This window comes from Oncorhynchus gorbuscha, linkage group LG03 (genome assembly GCF_021184085.1).
Source record: "Oncorhynchus gorbuscha isolate QuinsamMale2020 ecotype Even-year linkage group LG03, OgorEven_v1.0, whole genome shotgun sequence".
NCBI classification, from domain to species: Eukaryota; Metazoa; Chordata; class Actinopteri; order Salmoniformes; family Salmonidae; genus Oncorhynchus; species Oncorhynchus gorbuscha.
The window spans coordinates 105,946,993-105,971,282 of record NC_060175.1 but is presented as its reverse complement, the minus strand read 5'-3'; the positions used below and the strand labels follow the sequence as shown (position 1 = coordinate 105,971,282).

At 43.3% G+C, this 24,290-nt stretch overlaps 1 protein-coding gene across 1 annotated transcript in view; it reads right to left on the bottom strand.

Annotated features, from left to right (window-relative positions):
- The window catches only part of plxnb3 (plexin B3), a 224,437-nt gene extending 217,877 nt beyond the window's left edge, over positions 1 to 6,560 (bottom strand). The window contains exon 1 of the mRNA XM_046333429.1: positions 6,433 to 6,560. The gene's annotated coding sequence lies outside the window, so the exon portion shown is untranslated. The remainder of the gene's footprint in view (positions 1 to 6,432) is intronic.
- Positions 6,561 to 24,290: the final 17,730 nt, after the last annotated feature.

Below are 24,290 nucleotides of genomic sequence, written 5' to 3'. Positions count from 1 at the left end.
GTACATGTGCCTTAATATTTCTACAAAATATAGACTTTCATCATGCGATTTGGGACACAAGCATGACGAATAACTAGATAGACACCAGCCCTGGGAAGGAAGGGAACAGAGGGAGGGGAGTAGGGGGAGGCACACAATAGAGGGTGGGGAGTAGGGCGGGGGATGGGGTGGGGGGCGCACACAATAGAGGGTGGGGAGTAGGGCGGGGGATGGGGTGGGGGCGCACACAATAGAGGGAGAGTGAAGAGAGAGAGAGAGAGAGAGAGAGAGAGAGAGAGAGAGAGAGAGAGAGAGAGAGAGAGAGAGAGAGAGAGAGAGAGAGAGAGAGAGAGACAAACAGAGAGAGAGAGAGAGAGAGAGAGAGAGAGAGAGAGAGAGAGAGAGAGAGAGAGAGACAAAGAGATAGAGACAGAGAGAGGAGACAAACAGAGAGAGAGAGAGAGAGAGAGAGACAAAGAGATAGAGACAGAGAGAGGAGACAAACAGAGAGAGAGAGGAGAGACAGAGACAGAGACAGAGAGAGAGGAGAGACCGAGAGAGAGAGGAGAGACAGAGAGAGAGAGGAGAGACAGAGACAGAGACAGAGAGAGGAGAGACAGAGAGAGAGAGGAGAGACCGAGAGACAGAGAGAGAAACAGAGACAGAGACAGAGAGAGAGATGAGAGACAGAGAGAGAGAGACGGACAGAGAGAGAGAGACGGAGAGACAGAGAGAGACCACTTGCAGAACTACATCACCGGACACCTAATATTCAGAATGGATCTCTGAGCTGTACTGACCAGAGACATTTGACTGATGTGCACTATACTTTATCAGGTGAATTTCCGTCTGACCACATCATGTGACACACCCACATTTCAGAGTAAGAACAAAGCCTGATGGTTTAAAACATGTGTTTGATGACAGCAGTCCTGCTCCCTTTAAACATCGAGAAGCAAGTTGAGAGAGAAACAGAGAAAGGTCTGATGTTGAACAAACAGGTTTGACTCATTGGAATTGCATTTCAATGTCAGCATGAATGTAACACACAGACATGACACATTGCTGTAAACATCCTGCAATCAGAACCAGTGAACTATCAGAACCAGTGAACTATTAAAACCAGTGAACTATCAGAACCAGTGAACCGTACAGCAGGTAAACATCCTGCAATCAGAACCAGTGAACTATCAGAACCAGTGAACTATTAGAACCAGTGAACTATTAGAACCAGTGAACTATCAGAACCAGTGAACCGTACAGCAGGTAAACATCCTGCTATCAGAACCAGTGAACTATCAGAACCAGTGAACTATCAGAACCAGTGAACCATACAGCAGGTAAACACCCTGCTATCAGAACCAGTGAACTATTAGAACCAGTGAACCATACAGCAGGTAAACATCCTGCTATCAGAACCAGTGAACTATCAGAACCAGTGAACTATCAGAACCAGTGAACCATACAGCAGGTAAACATCCTGCTATCAGAACCAGTGAACTATCAGAACCAGTGAACTATCAGAACCAGTGAACCATACAGCAGGTAAACACCCTGCAATCAGAACCAGTGAACTATTAGAACCAGTGAACCATACAGCAGGTAAACATCCTGCTATCAGAACCAGTGAACCATACAGCAGGTAAACATCCTGCTATCAGAACCAGTGAACTATCAGAACCAGTGAACCCTACAGCAGGTAAACATCCTGCTATCAGAACCAGTGAACTATCAGAACCAGTGAACCCTACAGCAGGTAAACATCCTGCTATCAGAACCAGTGAACCATACAGCAGGTAAACATCCTGCTATCAGAACCAGTGAACTATCAGAACCAGTGAACTATTAGAACCAGTGAACTATTAGAACCAGTGAACCATACAGCAGGTAAACATCCTGCTATTAGAACCAGTGAACCATACAGCAGGTAAACATCCTGCTATTAGAACCAGTGAACTATCAGAACCAGTGAACTATTAGAACCAGTGAACCATACAGCAGGTAAACACCCTGCTATCAGAACCAGTGAACCCTACAGCAGGTAAACATCCTGCTATTAGAACCAGTGAACCATACAGCAGGTAAACACCCTGCTATCAGAACCAGTGAACTATTAGAACCAGTGAACCATACAGCAGGTAAACACCCTGCTATCAGAACCAGTGAACCATACAGCAGGTAAACATCCTGCTATCAGAACCAGTGAACTATTAGAACCAGTGAACCATACAGCAGGTAAACATCCTGCTATTAGAACCAGTGAACCATACAGCAGGTAAACATCCTGCTATTAGAACCAGTGAACCATACAGCAGGTAAACATCCTGCTAGTAGAACCAGTGAACCATAAACATCCTGCTAGTAGAACCAGTAAACATCATCCTGCTATTAGAACCAGTGAACCATACAGCAGGTAAACATCCTGCTAGTAGAACCAGTGAACTATTAGAACCAGTGAACCATACAGCAGGTAAACATCCTGCTATCAGAACCAGTGAACCATACAGCAGGTAAACACCCTGCTATTAGAACCAGTGAACCATACAGCAGGTAAACACCCTGCTATCAGAACCAGTGAACCATACAGCAGGTAAACATCCTGCTATTAGAACCAGTGAACTATCAGAACCAGTGAACTATTAGAACCAGTGAACTATCAGAACCAGTGAACTATTAGAACCAGTGAACTATTAGAACCAGTGAACCCACAGCAGGTAAACACCCTGCTATCAGAACCAGTGAACTATTAGAACCAGTGAACCATACAGCAGGTAAACATCCTGCTATTAGAACCAGTGAACCATACAGCAGGTAAACACCCTGCTATCAGAACCAGTGAACTATTAGAACCAGTGAACCATACAGCAGGTAAACATCCTGCTATTAGAACCAGTGAACCCTACAGCAGGTAAACATCCTGCTATTAGAACCAGTGAACCATACAGCAGGTAAACACCCTGCTATTAGAACCAGTGAACTATTAGAACCAGTGAACCATACAGCAGGTAAACATCCTGCTATTAGAACCAGTGAACCATACAGCAGGTAAACATCCTGCTATTAGAACCAGTGAACCATACAGCAGGTAAACACCCTGCTATTAGAACCAGTGAACTATTAGAACCAGTGAACCATACAGCAGGTAAACATCCTGCTATTAGAACCAGTGAACCATACAGCAGGTAAACACCCTGCTATTAGAACCAGTGAACTATTAGAACCAGTGAACCATACAGCAGGTAAACATCCTGCTATTAGAACCAGTGAACTATTAGAACCAGTGAACCATACAGCAGGTAAACATCCTGCTATTAGAACCAGTGAACCCTACAGCAGGTAAACATCCTGCTATTAGAACCAGTGAACCATACAGCAGGTAAACACCCTGCTATTAGAACCAGTGAACTATTAGAACCAGTGAACCATACAGCAGGTAAACACCCTGCTATTAGAACCAGTGAACTATTAGAACCAGTGAACCATACAGCAGGTAAACATCCTGCTATTAGAACCAGTGAACTATTAGAACCAGTGAACCATACAGCAGGTAAACATCCTGCTATTAGAACCAGTGAACCCTACAGCAGGTAAACATCCTGCTATTAGAACCAGTGAACCATACAGCAGGTAAACACCCTGCTATTAGAACCAGTGAACTATTAGAACCAGTGAACCATACAGCAGGTAAACATCCTGCTATTAGAACCAGTGAACCCTACAGCAGGTAAACATCCTGCTATCAGAACCAGTGAACTCTACAGCAGGTAAACATCCTGCTATTAGAACCAGTGAACTATCAGAACCAGTGAACCATACAGCAGGTAAACACCCTGCTATTAGAACCAGTGAACCATACAGCAGGTAAACATCCTGCTATTAGAACCAGTGAACCCTACAGCAGGTAAACATCCTGCTATCAGAACCAGTGAACCCTACAGCAGGTAAACATCCTGCTATCAGAACCAGTGAACTCTACAGCAGGTAAACATCCTGCTATCAGAACCAGTGAACTCTACAGCAGGTAAACATCCTGCTATCAGAACCAGTGAACTCTACAGCAGGTAAACATCCTGCTATTAGAACCAGTGAACTATCAGAACCAGTGAACCATACAGCAGGTAAACACCCTGCTATTAGAACCAGTGAATTCTACAGCAGGTAAACATCCTACTATCAGAACCAGTGAACCATACAGCAGGTAAACATCCTGCTATCAGAACCAGTGAACCATACAGCAGGTAAACATCCTGCTATCAGAACCAGTGAACCATACAGCAGGTAAACATCCTGCTATCAGAACCAGTGAACCATACAGCAGGTAAACACCCTGCTATCAGAACCAGTGTGTTGCGTATGGTAATTCATAGTTTGAGATAGAATGGGGTGATAAACCCGATGGTACCAAATCTATTTCCGTGACTGTCCACCCCACTCGCTCTCTCTGGCTGTGTCCAAGATGGCACCCATATGCCCTGCATAGCTTAGTGCACTACTTTTGGCCAGAACAAGAAGTGCACTATATAGGGATTAGGGAACATTTTGTGACACACTCTCTTAGCCTACAGCTGGTGTGAAGCAGACAGTAAAATCAATGCTACTATCACACGCAAACACACACACACGCAAACACACACACGCACACGCAAACACACACACGCAAACAGACGCAAACACACACACGCAAACACACACAGCAAACACACACGCACGCACGCACATGCAAACACACACACGCAAACACACACACGCAAACACACACACGCAAACACACGCAAACACACACACACGCAAACACGCAAACACACACACGCAAACACACACACGCAAACACACACACGCAAACGCACACGCGCACGCAAACACACAGACACGCGCAAACACACACACGCGCAAACACACACACACACGCGCAAACACACAAACACGCGCAAACACACACACACACACGCGCAAACACACACACACACACACACGCGCACACACACACACACACACACACACACACACACACACACACACACACACACACACACACACACACACACACACACACACACACACACACGCAAACACACACGCACACGCAAACACACACGCAAACACACACACACGCCTCTATCTGTTCTACACACTATTAACGAATCCCTCTATTGAAGAGTGGCAGGTAACCCAGAGGATTAAAGAGAGAGTTGTGCCAGTAACTGAAAGGTTGCTGGTTTGAATCCCAACCCCCCCCAAAAAAATCTGTTGATGTGCCCTTGAGCAAGGCACTTAATAAACCTAATTGCTCCTGTAAGTCGAAGACAGCTGGTTTGCAAGCGGTCACTGTAGGCTACTTTACATTCACAGTCACTGTAGGCTACTTTACATTCACAGTCACTGTAGGCTACTTTACATTCACAGTGACTGTAGGCTACTTTACATTCACAGTCACTGTAGGCTACTTTACATTCACAGTCACTGTTGGCTACTTTACATTCACAGTCACTGTAGGCTACTTTACATTCACAGTCACTGTAGGCTACTTTACATTCACAGTCACTCTAGGCTACTTTACATTCACTGTAGGCTACTTTACATTCACTGTTGGCTACTTTACATTCACAGTCACTGTAGGCTACTTTACATTCACAGTCACTGTAGGCTACTTTACATTCACAGTCACTGTAGGCTACTTTACATTCACAGTCACTGTAGGCTACTTTACATTCACAGTCACTGTAGGCTACTTTACATTCACAGTCACTGTAGGCTACTTTACATTCACTGTAGGCTACTTTACATTCACTGTAGGCTACTTTACATTCACTGTAGGCTACTTTACATTCACAGGCACTGTAGGCTACTTCACATTCACTGCATGTTTAGAAAGTGACTAGATAATTCACAGACAATACAATGTTTTTGTGTTTAAAAAAAAAAAAAAGTCAACTTCCAGACGCCGAGCAGACTAGAGACTGTAGGCTACAAGAAACTGATTATCAAACTGGTTTGATATAAGCAATAATATATTTATCATAAACCGACTCATAAGGCCCAGAAATAGATCAAACATTTCACTTTTCGGTTAGGGAGGCTAAAGACTGTAGCAAAACTGATTCCCGTACAATGGGGGTTCATTTTATTTATTTATTTTTAGGTTTTAGTCATTTAGCAGACGCTCTTACATTTTCATACAGTCAATAATATAATATTCCTACCGATGCACTCATCACACCCATCAAAATAAAACACATATAGGTTACGCCGTGTTTCATCTGCATAAGAAGATCACTGACCGGGAATAAATGACAGCAACCTCAAGCTCTCAACACCAGCCGGCAATGTTGTCACTCACTCAAACACTTCTGACAAAAGCGTTAACCGAGTACCGCACTCACAACGCCTCCACGGGGAAGCTCTCGTCCATTCAATCATGCAACAAACCCAAGTTCCGTCTCCAATCAGACTTACTTCATTTAGTATCCGCCAACTTTCATTCCCAACACAAATCCAGAGTTTGTTTTTGTTGAACAATCTTCAGAGGAAAAGCAGGTCGGTTTTTTTTCTATCCAACACTCTCTCTCTTCCAAACTCCCGTTATGTTGATGCGGTTACATTGTTCAGCAGGCGAGCAGCAGCTGAGATACGGGGGGCAGAGAGAAGAGGGGAGACACCCCGGTGGGAATAAAATATAGACAAGAGGCGGGGTCTGTTTCTGTTACCGGGTCCGCGTGCTGACTTTCAAATAGAGTCCCTGGCAGCTTCATGTTACTTCACATATTTAATGATTCCCCTTTTTAACAGCGCGATAAGTTAACGGCTCTGAGAAACGCATTTTAATATCCCTCCCTCCCTCCCAACTCGGCGGATTTATGGTTCTCCCCCCTTATTCCCGTCTCTCCTGTTCTCCAATCCCGGCCCCAGCCACGCCTGCAGCTGAGGGAACAGATGGGGCCTGGCAGCCTCCTGCCGGTCTTAACCCGGGGTTTGACATAGATACTGTTGACGACTAACAATACCGATTAACACAAGGAAACTGTTTCAGTCACAGGGTTGTCTGTCTAACCGCAGCAGCGTGCGGGAAGTCACCCTGATCATGTAACAAGTCATAACAATAGTAGAATAGTATAATCTTGGTATCCTACCTCTAAATACCAGTGTAGTATAATCTTGGTATCCTACCTCTAAATACCAGTGTAGTATAATCTTGGTATCCTACCTCTAAATACCAGTGTAGTATAATCTGGTATCCTACCTCTAAATACCAGTGTAGTATAATCTTGGTATCCTACCTCTAAATACCAGTGCAGTATAATCTTGGTATCCTACCTCTAAATACCAGTGTAGTATAATCTTGGTATCCTACCTCTAAATACCAGTGTAGTATAATCTTGGTATCCTACCTCTAAATACCAGTGTAGTATAATCTTGGTATCCTACCTCTAAATACCAGTGTAGTATAATCTTGGTATCCTACCTCTAAATACCAGTGTAGTATAATCTTGGTATCCTACCTCTAAATACCAGTGCAGTATAATCTTGGTATCCTACCTCTAAATACCAGTGTAGTATAATCTTGGTATCCTACCTCTAAATACCAGTGTAGTATAATCTTGGTATCCTACCTCTAAATACCAGTGTGTAGTATAATCTTGGTATCCTACCTCTAAATACCAGTGCAGTATAATCTTGGTATCCTACATCTAAATACCAGTGTAGTATAATCTTGGTATCCTACCTCTAAATACCAGTGTAGTATAATCTTGGTATCCTACCTCTAAATACCAGTGTAGTATAATCTTGGTATCCTACCTCTAAATACCAGTGTAGTATAATCTTGGTATCCTACCTCTAAATACCAGTGTAGTATAATCTTGGTATCCTACCTCTAAATACCAGTGTAGTATAATCTTGGTATCCTACCTCTAAATACCAGTGTAGTATAATCTTGGTATCCTACCTCTAAATACCAGTGTAGTATAAATACCAGTGTAGTATAATCTTGGTATCCTACCTCTAAATACCAGTGCAGTATAATCTTGGTATCCTACCTCTAAATACCAGTGTAGTATAATCTTGGTATCCTACCTCTAAATACCAGTGTAGTATAATCTTGGTATCCTACCTCTAAATACCAGTGTAGTATAATCTTGGTATCCTACCTCTAAATACCAGTGTAGTATAATCTTGGTATCCTACCTCTAAATACCAGTGCAGTATAATCTTGGTATCCTACCTCTAAATACCAGTGTAGTATAATCTTGGTATCCTACCTCTAAATACCAGTGTAGTATAATCTTGGTATCCTACCTCTAAATACCAGTGTAGTATAATCTTGGTATCCTACCTCTAAATACCAGTGTAGTATAATCTTGGTATCCTACCTCTAAATACCAGTGTAGTATAATCTTGGTATCCTACCTCTAAATACCAGTGTAGTATAATCTTGGTATCCTACCTCTAAATACCAGTGTAGTATAATCTTGGTATCCTACCTCTAAATACCAGTGTAGTATAATCTTGGTATCCTACCTCTAAATACCAGTGTAGTATAATCTTGGTATCCTACCTCTAAATACCAGTGCAGTATAATCTTGGTATCCTACCTCTAAATACCAGTGTAGTATAATCTTGGTATCCTACCTCTAAATACCAGTGTAGTATAATCTTGGTATCCTACCTCTAAATACCAGTGTAGTATAATCTTGGTATCCTACCTCTAAATACCAGTGTAGTATAATCTTGGTATCCTACCTCTAAATACCAGTGTAGTATAATCTTGGTATCCTACCTCTAAATACCAGTGTAGTATAATCTTGGTATCCTACCTCTAAATACCAGTGTAGTATAATCTTGGTATCCTACCTCTAAATACCAGTGTAGTATAATCTTGGTATCCTACCTCTAAATACCAGTGTAGTATAATCTTGGTATCCTACCTCTAAATACCAGTGTAGTATAATCTTGGTATCCTACCTCTAAATACCAGTGTAGTATAATCTTGGTATCCTACCTCTAAATACCAGTGCAGTATAATCTTGGTATCCTACCTCTAAATACCAGTGCAGTATAATCTTGGTATCCTACCTACCAGTCTAAATACCAGTGTAGTATAATCTTGGTATCCTACCTCTACTTGGTATCCTACCTAAATACCAGTGTAGTATAATCTTGGTATCCTACCTCTAAATACCAGTGTAGTATAATCTTGGTATCCTACCTCTAAATACCAGTGTAGTATAATCTTGGTATCCTACCTCTAAATACCAGTGTAGTATAATCTTGGTATCCTACCTCTAAATACCAGTGTAGTATAATCTTGGTATCCTACCTCTAAATACCAGTGTAGTATAATCTTGGTATCCTACCTCTAAATACCAGTGTAGTATAATCTTGGTATCCTACCTCTAAATACCAGTGTAGTATAATCTTGGTATCCTACCTCTAAATACCAGTGCAGTATAATCTTGGTATCCTACCTCTAAATACCAGTGTAGTATAATCTTGGTATCCTACCTCTAAATACCAGTGTAGTATAATCTTGGTATCCTACCTCTAAATACCAGTGTAGTATAATCTTGGTATCCTACCTCTAAATACCAGTGTAGTATAATCTTGGTATCCTACCTCTAAATACCAGTGTAGTATAATCTTGGTATCCTACCTCTAAATACCAGTGTAGTATAATCTTGGTATCCTACCTCTAAATACCAGTGCAGTATAATCTTGGTATCCTACCTCTAAATACCAGTGTAGTATAATCTTGGTATCCTACCTCTAAATACCAGTGCAGTATAATCTTGGTATCCTACCTCTAAATACCAGTGCAGTATAATCTTGGTATCCTACCTCTAAATACCAGTGTAGTATAATCTTGGTATCCTACCTCTAAATACCAGTGTAGTATAATCTTGGTATCCTACCTCTAAATACCAGTGCAGTATAATCTTGGTATCCTACCTCTAAATACCAGTGCAGTATAATCTTGGTATCCTACCTCTAAATACCAGTGTAGTATAATCTTGGTATCCTACCTCTAAATACCAGTGTAGTATAATCTTGGTATCCTACCTCTAAATACCAGTGTAGTATAATCTTGGTATCCTACCTCTAAATACCAGTGTAGTATAATCTTGGTATCCTACCTCTAAATACCAGTGTAGTATAATCTTGGTATCCTACCTCTAAATACCAGTGTAGTATAATCTTGGTATCCTACCTCTAAATACCAGTGTAGTATAATCTTGGTATCCTACCTCTAAATACCAGTGCAGTATAATCTTGGTATCCTACCTCTAAATACCAGTGTAGTATAATCTTGGTATCCTACCTCTAAATACCAGTGTAGTATAATCTTGGTATCCTACCTCTAAATACCAGTGTAGTATAATCTTGGTATCCTACCTCTAAATACCAGTGTAGTATAATCTTGGTATCCTACCTCTAAATACCAGTGTAGTATAATCTTGGTATCCTACCTCTAAATACCAGTGTAGTATAATCTTGGTATCCTACCTCTAAATACCAGTGTAGTATAATCTTGGTATCCTACCTCTAAATACCAGTGCAGTATAATCTTGGTATCCTACCTCTAAATACCAGTGTAGTATAATCTTGGTATCCTACCTCTAAATACCAGTGTAGTATAATCTTGGTATCCTACCTCTAAATACCAGTGTAGTATAATCTTGGTATCCTACCTCTAAATACCAGTGCAGTATAATCTTGGTATCCTACCTCTAAATACCAGTGTAGTATAATCTTGGTATCCTACCTCTAAATACCAGTGCAGTATAATCTTGGTATCCTACCTCTAAATACCAGTGCAGTATAATCTTGGTATCCTACCTCTAAATACCAGTGTAGTATAATCTTGGTATCCTACCTCTAAATACCAGTGTAGTATAATCTTGGTATCCTACCTCTAAATACCAGTGTAGTATAATCTTGGTATCCTACCTCTAAATACCAGTGTAGTATAATCTTGGTATCCTACCTCTAAATACCAGTGTAGTATAATCTTGGTATCCTACCTCTAAATACCAGTGTAGTATAATCTTGGTATCCTACCTCTAAATACCAGTGTAGTATAATCTTGGTATCCTACCTCTAAATACCAGTGTAGTATAATCTTGGTATCCTACCTCTAAATACCAGTGTAGTATAATCTTGGTATCCTACCTCTAAATACCAGTGTAGTATAATCTTGGTATCCTACCTCTAAATACCAGTGTAGTATAATCTTGGTATCCTACCTCTAAATACCAGTGTAGTATAATCTTGGTATCCTACCTCTAAATACCAGTGTAGTATAATCTTGGTATCCTACCTCTAAATACCAGTGTAGTATAATCTTGGTATCCTACCTCTAAATACCAGTGTAGTATAATCTTGGTATCCTACCTCTAAATACCAGTGTAGTATAATCTTGGTATCCTACCTCTAAATACCAGTGTAGTATAATCTTGGTATCCTACCTCTAAATACCAGTGTAGTATAATCTTGGTATCCTACCTCTAAATACCAGTGTAGTATAATCTTGGTATCCTACCTCTAAATACCAGTGTAGTATAATCTTGGTATCCTACCTCTAAATACCAGTGTAGTATAATCTTGGTATCCTACCTCTAAATACCAGTGTAGTATAATCTTGGTATCCTACCTCTAAATACCAGTGTAGTATAATCTTGGTATCCTACCTCTAAATACCAGTGTAGTATAATCTTGGTATCCTACCTCTAAATACCAGTGTAGTATAATCTTGGTATCCTACCTCTAAATACCAGTGTAGTATAATCTTGGTATCCTACCTCTAAATACCAGTGCAGTATAATCTTGGTATCCTACCTCTAAATACCAGTGTAGTATAATCTTGGTATCCTACCTCTAAATACCAGTGTAGTATAATCTTGGTATCCTACCTCTAAATACCAGTGTAGTATAATCTTGGTATCCTACCTCTAAATACCAGTGTAGTATAATCTTGGTATCCTACCTCTAAATACCAGTGTAGTATAATCTTGGTATCCTACCTCTAAATACCAGTGTAGTATAATCTTGGTATCCTACCTCTAAATACCAGTGTAGTATAATCTTGGTATCCTACCTCTAAATACCAGTGTAGTATAATCTTGGTATCCTACCTCTAAATACCAGTGTAGTATAATCTTGGTATCCTACCTCTAAATACCAGTGTAGTATAATCTTGGTATCCTACCTCTAAATACCAGTGTAGTATAATCTTGGTATCCTACCTCTAAATACCAGTGTAGTATAATCTTGGTATCCTACCTCTAAATACCAGTGTAGTATAATCTTGGTATCCTACCTCTAAATACCAGTGTAGTATAATCTTGGTATCCTACCTCTAAATACCAGTGTAGTATAATCTTGGTATCCTACCTCTAAATACCAGTGTAGTATAATCTTGGTATCCTACCTCTAAATACCAGTGTAGTATAATCTTGGTATCCTACCTCTAAATACCAGTGTAGTATAATCTTGGTATCCTACCTCTAAATACCAGTGTAGTATAATCTTGGTATCCTACCTCTAAATACCAGTGTAGTATAATCTTGGTATCCTACCTCTAAATACCAGTGTAGTATAATCTTGGTATCCTACCTCTAAATACCAGTGTAGTATAATCTTGGTATCCTACCTCTAAATACCAGTGCAGTAGTATAATCTTGGTATCCTACCTCTAAATACCAGTGCAGTATAATCTTGGTATCCTACCTCTAAATACCAGTGTAGTATAATCTTGGTATCCTACCTCTAAATACCAGTGCAGTATAATCTTGGTATCCTACCTCTAAATACCAGTGCAGTATAATCTTGGTATCCTACCTCTAAATACCAGTGTAGTATAATCTTGGTATCCTACCTCTAAATACCAGTGCAGTATAATCTTGGTATCCTACCTCTAAATACCAGTGTAGTATAATCTTGGTATCCTACCTCTAAATACCAGTGCAGTATAATCTTGGTATCCTACCTCTAAATACCAGTGTAGTATAATCTTGGTATCCTACCTCTAAATACCAGTGCAGTATAATCTTGGTATCCTACCTCTAAATACCAGTGTAGTATAATCTTGGTATCCTACCTCTAAATACCAGTGTAGTATAATCTTGGTATCCTACCTCTAAATACCAGTGTAGTATAATCTTGGTATCCTACCTCTAAATACCAGTGTAGTATAATCTTGGTATCCTACCTCTAAATACCAGTGTAGTATAATCTTGGTATCCTACCTCTAAATACCAGTGTAGTATAATCTTGGTATCCTACCTCTAAATACCAGTGTAGTATAATCTTGGTATCCTACCTCTAAATACCAGTGTAGTATAATCTTGGTATCCTACCTCTAAATACCAGTGTAGTATAATCTTGGTATCTTACCTCTAAATACCAGTGTAGTATAATCTTGGTATCCTACCTCTAAATACCAGTGTAGTATAATCTTGGTATCCTACCTCTAAATACCAGTGCAGTATAATCTTGGTATCCTACCTCTAAATACCAGTGCAGTATAATCTTGGTATCCTACCTCTAAATACCAGTGCAGTATAATCTTGGTATCCTACCTCTAAATACCAGTGCAGTATAATCTTGGTATCCTACCTCTAAATACCAGTGTAGTATAATCTTGGTATCCTACCTCTAAATACCAGTGTAGTATAATCTTGGTATCCTACCTCTAAATACCAGTGTAGTATAATCTTGGTATCCTACCTCTAAATACCAGTGTAGTATAATCTTGGTATCCTACCTCTAAATACCAGTGCAGTATAATCTTGGTATCCTACCTCTAAATACCAGTGTAGTATAATCTTGGTATCCTACCTCTAAATACCAGTGCAGTATAATCTTGGTATCCTACCTCTAAATACCAGTGTAGTATAATCTTGGTATCCTACCTCTAAATACCAGTGCAGTATAATCTTGGTATCCTACCTCTAAATACCAGTGCAGTATAATCTTGGTATCCTACCTCTAAATACCAGTGTAGTATAATCTTGGTATCCTACCTCTAAATACCAGTGTAGTATAATCTTGGTATCCTACCTCTAAATACCAGTGTAGTATAATCTTGGTATCCTACCTCTAAATACCAGTGTAGTATAATCTTGGTATCCTACCTCTAAATACCAGTGCAGTATAATCTTGGTATCCTACCTCTAAATACCAGTGTAGTATAATCTTGGTATCCTACCTCTAAATACCAGTGCAGTATAATCTTGGTATCCTACCTCTAAATACCAGTGTAGTATAATCTTGGTATCCTACCTCTAAATACCAGTGTAGTATAATCTTGGTATCCTACCTCTAAATACCAGTGTAGTATAATCTTGGTATCCTACCTCTAAATACCAGTGTAGTATAATCTTGGTATCCTACCTCTAAATACCAGTGTAGTATAATCTTGGTATCCTACCTCTAAATACCAGTGTAGTATAATCTTGGTATCCTACCTCTAAATACCAGTGTAGTATAATCTTGGTATCCTACCTCTAAATACCAGTGTAGTATAATCTTGGTATCCTACCTCTAAATACCAGTGCAGTATAATCTTGGTATCCTACCTCTAAATACCAGTGTAGTATAATCTTGGTATCCTACCTCTAAATACCAGTGCAGTATAATCTTGGTATCCTACCTCTAAATACCAGTGCAGTATAATCTTGGTATCCTACCTCTAAATACCAGTGCAGTATAATCTTGGTATCCTACCTCTAAATACCAGTGTAGTATAATCTTGGTATCCTACCTCTAAATACCAGTGCAGTATAATCTTGGTATCCTACCTCTAAATACCAGTGTAGTATAATCTTGGTATCCTACCTCTAAATACCAGTGTAGTATAATCTTGGTATCCTACCTCTAAATACCAGTGTAGTATAATCTTGGTATCCTACCTCTAAATACCAGTGTAGTATAATATTGGTATCCTACCTCTAAATACCAGTGTAGTATAATCTTGGTATCCTACCTCTAAATACCAGTGTAGTATAATCTTGGTATCCTACCTCTAAATACCAGTGCAGTATAATCTTGGTATCCTACCTCTAAATACCAGTGTAGTATAATCTTGGTATCCTACCTCTAAATACCAGTGCAGTATAATCTTGGTATCCTACCTCTAAATACCAGTGTAGTATAATCTTGGTATCCTACCTCTAAATACCAGTGTAGTATAATCTTGGTATCCTACCTCTAAATACCAGTGTAGTATAATCTTGGTATCCTACCTCTAAATACCAGTGTAGTATAATCTTGGTATCCTACCTCTAAATACCAGTGTAGTATAATCCTCTAAGATAAAGACTATATCAGAATATATCACTTAAATACATAAAAATACATTCTGATGATAAACAAGTTATAATATGTGGCTAATAGTTGCAGTAATTATCTAGTAATACGTGATAACCTCTAAAACCAGCCTATTGTTCAGTCTGGAGAGCCCATTGACCAATAGGAATATATCACAGATTTACCAGGAATTTATATCAGGGATTTTTGACCAAATGAGGCAGTGTCACCACAACGAAACCTTCTATTGTCTTATCAACAAGCATTACCAGACAGTGGGTGTTGGTTAGGGTTAGGTTAGATATGGGTTAGGATAGGTTAGGGTTAGGCTACAGTGGGGCTAGGGATAGGTTGGGTCAGGGATTGGTTAGGGTTAGGATAGGTTAGGTTAGGGTTAGGCTACAGTGGGGTTAGGGATAGGTTGGGTCAGGGATTGGTTAGGGTTAGGATAGAGTAGGGTTAGGGATAGGTTGGGTCAGGGATTGGTTAGGGTTAGGATAGAGTAGGGTTAGGGATAGGTTGGGTCAGGGATTGGTTAGGGTTAGGATAGAGTAGGGTTAGGGATAGGTCAGGTTAGAGATAGGTTGGGTTAGGGATAGGTTAGGGTTAGGTTGGGGTTAGGGAGGTTAGGGTTATGTGTCGGGTGGCTAGGGTCAGTTTGTTATATCTGGAGTACTTCTCCTGTCCTATTCGGTGTCCTGTGTGAATCTAAGTGTGCGTTCTCTAATTCTCTCCTTCTCTCTTTCTTTCTCTCTCTCGGAGGACCTGAGCTCTAGGACCATGCCCTAGGACTACCTGACATGATGACTCCTTGCTGTCCCCAGTCCACCTGGCCGTGCTGCTGCTCCAGTTTCAACTGTTCTGCCTTATTATTATTCGACCATGCTGGTCATTTATGAACATTTGAACATCTTGGCCATGTTCTGTTATAATCTCCACCCGGCACAGCCAGAAGAGGACTGGCCACCCCACATAGCCCGGTTCCTCTCTAGGTTTCTTCCTAGGTTTTGGCCTTTCTAGGGAGTTTTTCCTAGCCACCATGCTTCTACACCTGCATTGCTTGCTGTTTGGGCTTTTAGGCTGGGTTTCTGTACAGCACTTTGAGATATCAGCTGATGTACGTAGGGCTATATAAATACATTTGATTTGATTTGGTTAGGGTTAGGGACAGGTTGGGGTTAGGGACAGGTTAGGGTTAGGGATAGGTTGGGGATAGGGACAGGTTGGGGATAGGTTAGGGTTAGGGTTAGGGATAGGTTAGGGTTAGGGATAGGTTGGGGTTAGGGACAGGTTAGGGTTAGGGACAGGTTAGGGACAGGTTGGGGTTAGGTTAGGGTTAGGGACAGGTTAGGGTTTGGGATAGGTTAGGGTTAGGTTAGGGTTAGGGACAGGTTAGGGTTAGGGACAGGTTAGGGACAGGTTGGGGTTAGGTTAGGGTTAGGGACAGGTTAGGGTTAGGGACAGGTTAGGGACAGGTTGGGGTTAGGTTAGGGTTAGGGATAGGTTGGGGTTAGGGATAGGGATAGGTTAGGGACAGGTTAGGGTTAGGGACAGGTTAGGGTTAGGGACAGGTTAGGGACAGGTTGGGGTTAGGTTAGGGTTAGGGACAGGTTAGGGTTAGGGACAGGTTAGGGACAGGTTGGGGTTAGGGACAGGTTAGGGTTAGGGACAGGTTGGGATAGGTTAGGGTTAGGTTAGGGATAGGTTAGGGATAGGTTGGGGTTAGGCTAGAACTAGCCTATGCTGAACTTAGGGTTAGGTTAGGCTGAACTAGCCTTAGCATGCTGGGAGACAGAGGGATGGAAAGAGCCCTCATCAAACCTTCATCAAGTCCCTCATCAAGCCCCCTCATCAAGCCCCCTCATCAAACCTTCATCAAGACCCCTCATCAAGACCCCTCATCAAGCCCCCTCATCAAGCCCCCTCATCAAGACCCCTCATCAAGACCCCTCATCAAGCCCCCTCATCAAGATCCCTCATCAAGCCCCCTCATCAAGATCCCTCATCAAGCCCCCTCATCAAGATCCTCATCAAGCCCCCTCATCAAGACCCCTCATCAAGCCCCTCATCAAGCCCCTCATCAAGACCGAAGACCCAACACACAGAGACCCAATACGGGGGGGGGGGGGTATCGGCAGGGCAGGGGAGAATGAGAGAGGGACACACAGAGAGACAGCCTGGGGTCAGAAAGACAACAGAGAGAGAGAGAGAGAGAGAGAGAGAGAGAAGAGAGAGAGAGAGAGAGAGAGAGAGAGAGAGAGAGAGAGAGAGAGAGAGAGAGAGAGAGAGAGAGAGAGAGAGAGAGAGAGAGAGACACTGGGACTCAGCATGGGGTCTGACAAGAGAGTGAAAGCAAAACAGAAAGAGAGAGATGGAAAAAGAAAGAGACAGAGGGGTGCATTAGGAGGGGTGTATTAGGTGTATTAGGGGGGTGTATTAGGAGGGGTGTATTAGGAGGGGTGTATTAGGAGGGTATTAGGAGGTTTTAGGAGGGGTGTATTAGGAGGGGTGTATTAGGGGGGTGTATTAGGGGGTGTATTAGGAGGGGTGTATTAGGAGGGTGTATTAGGAGGGGTGTATTAGGAGGGGTGTATTAGGAGGGGTATTAGGAGGGGTGTATTAGGAGGGGTGTATTAGGGGTGTATTAGGGGTGTATTAGGAGGGGTGTATTAGGGGGGGTGTATTAGGAGGGTGTATTAGGAGGGTGTATTAGGGGGTGTATTAGGAGGGGTGTATTGTATTAGGAGGGGTGTATTAGGAGGGGTGTATTAGGAGGGTGTATTAGGAGGTATTAGGAGGGGTGCATTAGGAAGGGTGTATTAGGAGGGGTGTATTAGGAGGGTGTATTAGGAGGGTGTATTGAGAGGGGTGCATTAGGAGGGGTGTATTAGGAGGGGTGTATTAGGAGGGGTGTATTATGAGGGGTGTATTAGGAGGGTGTATTAGGAGGGGTGTATTAGGAGGGGTGTATTAGGAGGGGGGGTGTATTAGGAGGGTGTATTTGGGGGTGTATTAGGAGGGGTGTATTAGGAGGGGTGTATTAGGAGGGGTGTATTAGGAGGGGTGTATTGAGATTAGGGGGTGTATTTGGAGGGGTGTATTAGGAGGGGTGTATTATGAGGGGTGCATTAGGAGGGTTGCATTAGGAAGGGTGTATTAGGAGGGGTGCATTAGGAGGGTGTGTATTAGGAGGGGTGTATTAGGAGGGGTGTATTAGGAGGGGTGTATTTGTAGGGGTGTATTAGGAGGGGTGTATTAGGAGGGGTGCATTAGGAGGGTTGCATTAGGAAGGGTGTATTAGGAGGGGTGTATTAGGAGGGGTGTATTAGGAGGGTGTATTGAGAGGGGTGCATTAGGAGGGGTGTATTATGAGGGGTGTATTAGGAGGGTGTATTTGGAGGGGTGTATTAGGAGGGGTGTATTAGGAGGGGTGTATTAGGAGGGTGTATTTGGGGGGGTGTATTAGGAGGGGTGTATTAGGAGGGGTGCATTAGGAGGGGTGTATTAGGAGGGGTGTATTAGGAGGGGTGTATTTGGAGGGGTGTATTAGGAGGGGTGTATTATGAGGGGTGTATTGAGAGGGGTGTATTCGGAGGGGTGTATTTGGAGGGGTGTATTGAGAGGGGTGTATTGAGAGGGTTGTATTGAGAGGGGTGTATTGAGAGGGGTGCATTAGGAGGGGTGCATTAGAGGGGTGTATTAGGAGGGTGTATTAGGAGGGGTGTATTAGGAGGGGTGTATTAGGAGGGGTGTATTAGGGGGGGTGTATTAGGGGGGTGTATTAGGAGGGGTGTATTAGGAGGGGTGTATTAGGAGGGGTGTATTAGGGGGGTGCATTGAACGGGCCAGGGGTGACAGTAATTGGGAGGAAATGTGTTTGATCGAGTGAGGAGGAGGAGAGGGGGAGGACACATGGAGGGATGAGGGGAAATGACTGCTGCTTCACTGACAAGAGAGAGAGAGAGGGAGAAAGACAGACAGCAAGCAAACATCAAAAACAGTAGAGAGAGAATCATGGAGAGGAGGGATGCTTAAGAGAAGAGAGACGCTGAAGAGAGGAGGAGGAGGGAGGCTGAAGAGAGGAGGAGGAGGGAGGCTGAAGAGAGGAGGAGGAGGGAGGCTGAAGAGAGGAGGAGGAGGGAGGCTGAAGGGAGGCTGAAGGAGGAGGAGGAGGGAGGGAGGCTGAAGTGGGGAGGGAGGCTGAAGAGAGGAGGAGGGGGAGGCTGAAGAGAGGAGGAGGGAGGCTGAAGAGAGGAGGAGGGAGGCTGAAGAGAGGAGGAGGGAGGCTGAAGAGAGGAGGAGGAGGGAGGCTGAAGAGAGAAGGAGGAGGGATGCTGAAGAGAGGAGGGAGGCTGAAGAGAGGAGGAGGAGGGAGGCTGAAGAGAGGAGGAGGGAGGCTGAAGAGAGGAGGAGGGAGGCTGAAGAGAGGAGGAGGGAGGCTGAAGAGAGGAGGAGGGAGGCTGAAGAGAGGAGGAGGGAGGCTGAAGAGAGGAGGAGGAGGGAGGCTGAAGAGAGGAGGAGGAGGGAGGCTGAAGAGAGGAGGAGGAGGGATGCTGAAGAGAGGAGGAGGGAGGCTGAAGAGAGTAGGAGGAGGGATGCTGAAGAGAGGAGGAGGGAGGCTGAAGAGAGGAGGAGGAGGGATGCTGAAGAGAGAAGGAGGAGGGATGCTGAAGAGAGGAGGGAGGCTGAAGAGAGGAGGAGGAGGGAGGCTGAAGAGAGGAGGAGGGAGGCTGAAGAGAGGAGGAGGGAGGCTGAAGAGAGGAGGAGGAGGGAGGCTGAAGAGAGAAGGAGGAGGGATGCTGAAGAGAGGAGGAGGGATGCTGAAGATAGGAGGCGGAGGGAGGCTGAAATGAGGAGGAGGAGGGAGGCTGAAGAGAGGAGGAGGGAGGCTGAAGAGAGGAGGAGGAGGGAGGCTGAAGAGAGGAGGAGGAGGGAGGCTGAAGAGAGGAGGAGGAGGGATGCTGAAGAGAGGAGGAGGGAGGCTGAAGAGAGGAGGAGGAGGGAGGCTGAAGAGAGGAGGAGGAGGGAGGCTGAAGTGGGGAGGAGGAGGGAGGCTGAAGAGAGGAGGAGGGGGAGGCTGAAGAGAGGAGGAGGAGGGAGGCTGAAGAGAGGAGGAGGGAGGCTGAAGAGAGGAGGAGGGAGGCTGGAGAGAGGAGGGAGGCTGAAGAGAGGAGGAGGAGGGAGGCTGAAGAGAGGAGGGAGGCTGAAGAGAGGAGGAGGAGGGAGGCTGAAGAGAGGAGGGAGGCTGAAGAGAGGAGGAGGGATGCTGAAGAGAGGAGGAGAAGGGAGGCTGAAGATAGGAGGAGGAGGGAGGCTGAAGAGAGGAGGAAGGCTGAAGAGAGGAGGGAGGCTGAAGACAGGAGGAGAAGGCAGGCTGAAGAGAGGAGGAGGAGAGAGGCTGAAGACAGGAGGAGAAGGGAGGCTGAAGACAGGAGGCGAAGGGAGGCTGAAGAGAGGAGTAGAAGAGAGAGTTTGAAGAGAGGGAGGCTGAAGAGAGGAGGAAGGCTGAAGAGAGGAGGAGGGAGGCTGAAGAGAGGAGGAGAAGGGAGGCTGAAGAGAGGAGGAGGAGGGAGGCTGAAGACAGGAGGAGAAGGGAGGCTGAAGAGAGGAGAGACGCTGAAGCGAGGAGAGATGCTAATTACCACCCTCCATGGTTTTAGTCCAACAGATGATCTGGAAACCAATTATGTCTAAACATGCGTTATGTAACGGATGAGGAAAGAACACACCCCCTTTACAGACAGACAGGACGTCTCAAGTGGCCCTCTATTCAACTTGTAGTGCACTACTTTCAACCAGGGCCCTATGGGGAATAGGGTGCTACTACGGGCAGGGCCTGGTCAAAAGTAGTGCACTATATAGGACTAGTGAATAGGTGCCATTTGGGACCTATCCAGACAGTGGCAGAGAGAGCAGAGAGGGTACTGTGGGTCGCTGGGTCCCTTTCCAGCCCAGATACCCCAGTCAACCAGCCGGTCAGTAGACCTCACTTGAACAATGAGGGATAGTGTTTGTCAAGAGGAGGGAGGGATGCAACCAGCTAGAATCTCATTGCACTCCACAGAACAGGCAGGCAGACACGACAGAGTCAGACACAGAGTCAGAGAGACACAGAGTCAGAGAGACACAGAGTCAGAGAGACACAGAGTCAGAGAGACACAGAGTCAGAGACACACAGAGTCAGAGAGACACAGAGTCAGAGACACAGAGTCAGAGACACAGAGTCAGAGAGACACAGAGTCAGAGACACAGAGAGTCAGAGAGACACAGAGTCAGAGACACAGAGTCAGAGACACAGAGAGTCAGAGAGACACAGAGTCAGAGACACAGAGTCAGAGAGACACGGAGTCAGAGAGACACAGAGTCAGAGAGACACAGAGTCAGAGACACACAGAGTCAGAGAGACACAGAGTCAGAGACACAGAGTCAGAGACACAGAGTCAGAGAGACACAGAGTCAGAGACACAGAGAGTCAGAGAGACACAGAGTCAGAGACACAGAGTCAGAGACACAGAGAGTCAGAGAGACACAGAGTCAGAGACACAGAGTCAGAGAGACACGGAGTCAGAGAGACACAGAGTCAGAGAGACACACAGAGTCAGAAAGAGAGAGCCAGAGAGACACAGAGTCAGAGAGACACAGAGTCAGAGACACACAGAGTCAGACAGACACACAGAGTCAGACAGAGTCAGAGACACAGAGTCAGAGACACGGAGTCAGACAGAGTCAGAGACACAGAGTCAGAGAGACACAGAGTCAGAGAGACACAGAGTCAGAGAGACAGAGTCAGAGACACAGAGTCAGAGAGACACACAGAGTCAGACAGAGTCAGAGACACAGAGTCAGACAGAGTCAGAGACACAGAGTCAGAGACACAGAGTCAGAGAGACACAGAGTCAGAGAGACACAGAGTCAGAGACACAGAGTCAGAGACAGTGGTGGAAAAAGTACCCAATTGTCATATTTGAGTAAAAGTAAGGATTCCTTCATAGAAAATGACTCGTGTGAAAGTGACCCAGTAAAATACTACTTGAGGAGAAGTAAAAGGTATTTGGGTTTTAAATATACTTAAGTATTAAGTATCAAAAGTAAATGTTATTGCTAAAATACACAGTTGAAGTTGGAAGTTTACATACACTTAGGTTGGAGTCATTAAAACTCGTTTTTCAACCACTCCACAAATGTCTTGTTAACAAACTATAGTTTTGGCAAGTCGGTTAGGACATCTACTTTGTGCATGACACAAGTCACTTTTCCAACAATTGTTTACAGACAGATTATTTCACTTATAATTCACTGTATCACAATTCCAGTGGGTCAAAGTTTACCTACACTAAGTTGACTGAGCTGAGTTGACAGCTTGGAAAATTCCATAAAATGATGTCATGGCTTTGGAAGCTTCTGATTGGCTAATTGACACCATTTGAGTCAATTGGAGGTGTACCTGTGGATGTATTTCAAGGCCTACCTTCAAACTCAGTGCCTCTTTGCTTGACATCATGGGGAAATCAAAAGAAATCAGCCAAGACCTCAGAAAAAAATGTGTTGCCCTCCACAAGTCTGGTTCATCCTTGGGAGGAATTTCCAAATGTCTTAAGGTACCACGTTCATCTGTACAAACAATAGTACGCAAGTATAAACAACATGGGTCCACACAGCCGTCATACCGCTCAGGAAGAAGATGCGTTCTGTCTCCTAGAGATGAACGTACTTTGGTGTGAAAAGTGCAAATCAATCCCAGAACAACAGCAAAGAACCTTGTGAAGATGCTGGAGGAAACAGGTACAAAAGTATCTATATCCACAGTAAAACGAGTCCTATATTGACATAACTTGAAAGGCCACTCAGCAAGGAAGAAGCCACTGCTCCAAAACCGCCATAAAAAAGCCAGACTACGGTTTGCAACTGCACATGGGGACAAAGATCGTACTTTTTGGAGAAATGTCCTCTGGTCTGATGAAACAAAAATAGAACTGTTTGGCCATGATGACCATCGTTGTGTTTGGAGGAAAATTGAGGAGGCTTGAATGCCGAAGAACACCATCCCAACCGTGAAGCACGGGGGTGGCAGCATCATGTTGTGGGGGTGCTTTGCTGCAGGAGGGACTGGTGCACTTCACAAAATAGATGGCATCATGATGCAGGAAAATTATGTGGATATTTTGAAGCAACATGTCAAAACATCTTAAAGCTTGGTCACAAATGGGTCTTCCAAATGGACAATGACCCCAAGCATACTTCCAAAATTGTGACAAAATGGCTTAAGGACAACAAAGTTAAGGTATTGGAGTGGCCATCACAAAGCCCTGACCTCAATCCTAAAGCGTGTGCGAGCAAGGAGGCCTACAAACCTGACTCGGTTACACCAGCTCTGTCAGGAGGAATGGACTAAAATTCACCCATCTTATTGTGGGAAGCTTGTGGAAGGCTAGCCGACACGTTTGACCCAAGTTAAACCATTTAAAGGCAATGCTACCAAATACTAATTGAGTGTATGTAAACTTCTGATCCACTGGGAATGTGATGAAAGAAATAAAAGCTGAAATAAATCATTATCTCTACTATTATTCCGACATTTCACATTCTTAAAATAAAGTGGTGATCCTAACTGACCTAAGACGGGCATTTTTACTCTGATTAAATGTCAGGAATTGTGAAAAACTGGGTTTAAATGTATTTGGCCAAGGTGTATGTAAACTTCCAATGGAGGAAATGGGGATCCAGTTCTCTGTACTGACTGTATCTACAGGGTCAGTAGTTATATACAGGGTCAGTAGTTATATACAGGGTCAGTAGTTATATACAGGGTCAGTAGCTATATACAGGGTCAGTGTCTATCTACAGGGTCAGTAGTTATATACAGGGTCAGTAGTTATATACAGGGTCAGTAGTTATATACAGGGTCAGTAGTTATATACAGGGTCAGTAACTATATACAGGGTCAGTTCCAGGGTCAGTAGTTATATACAGGGTCAGTAGTTATATACAGGGTCAGTAGTTATATACAGGGT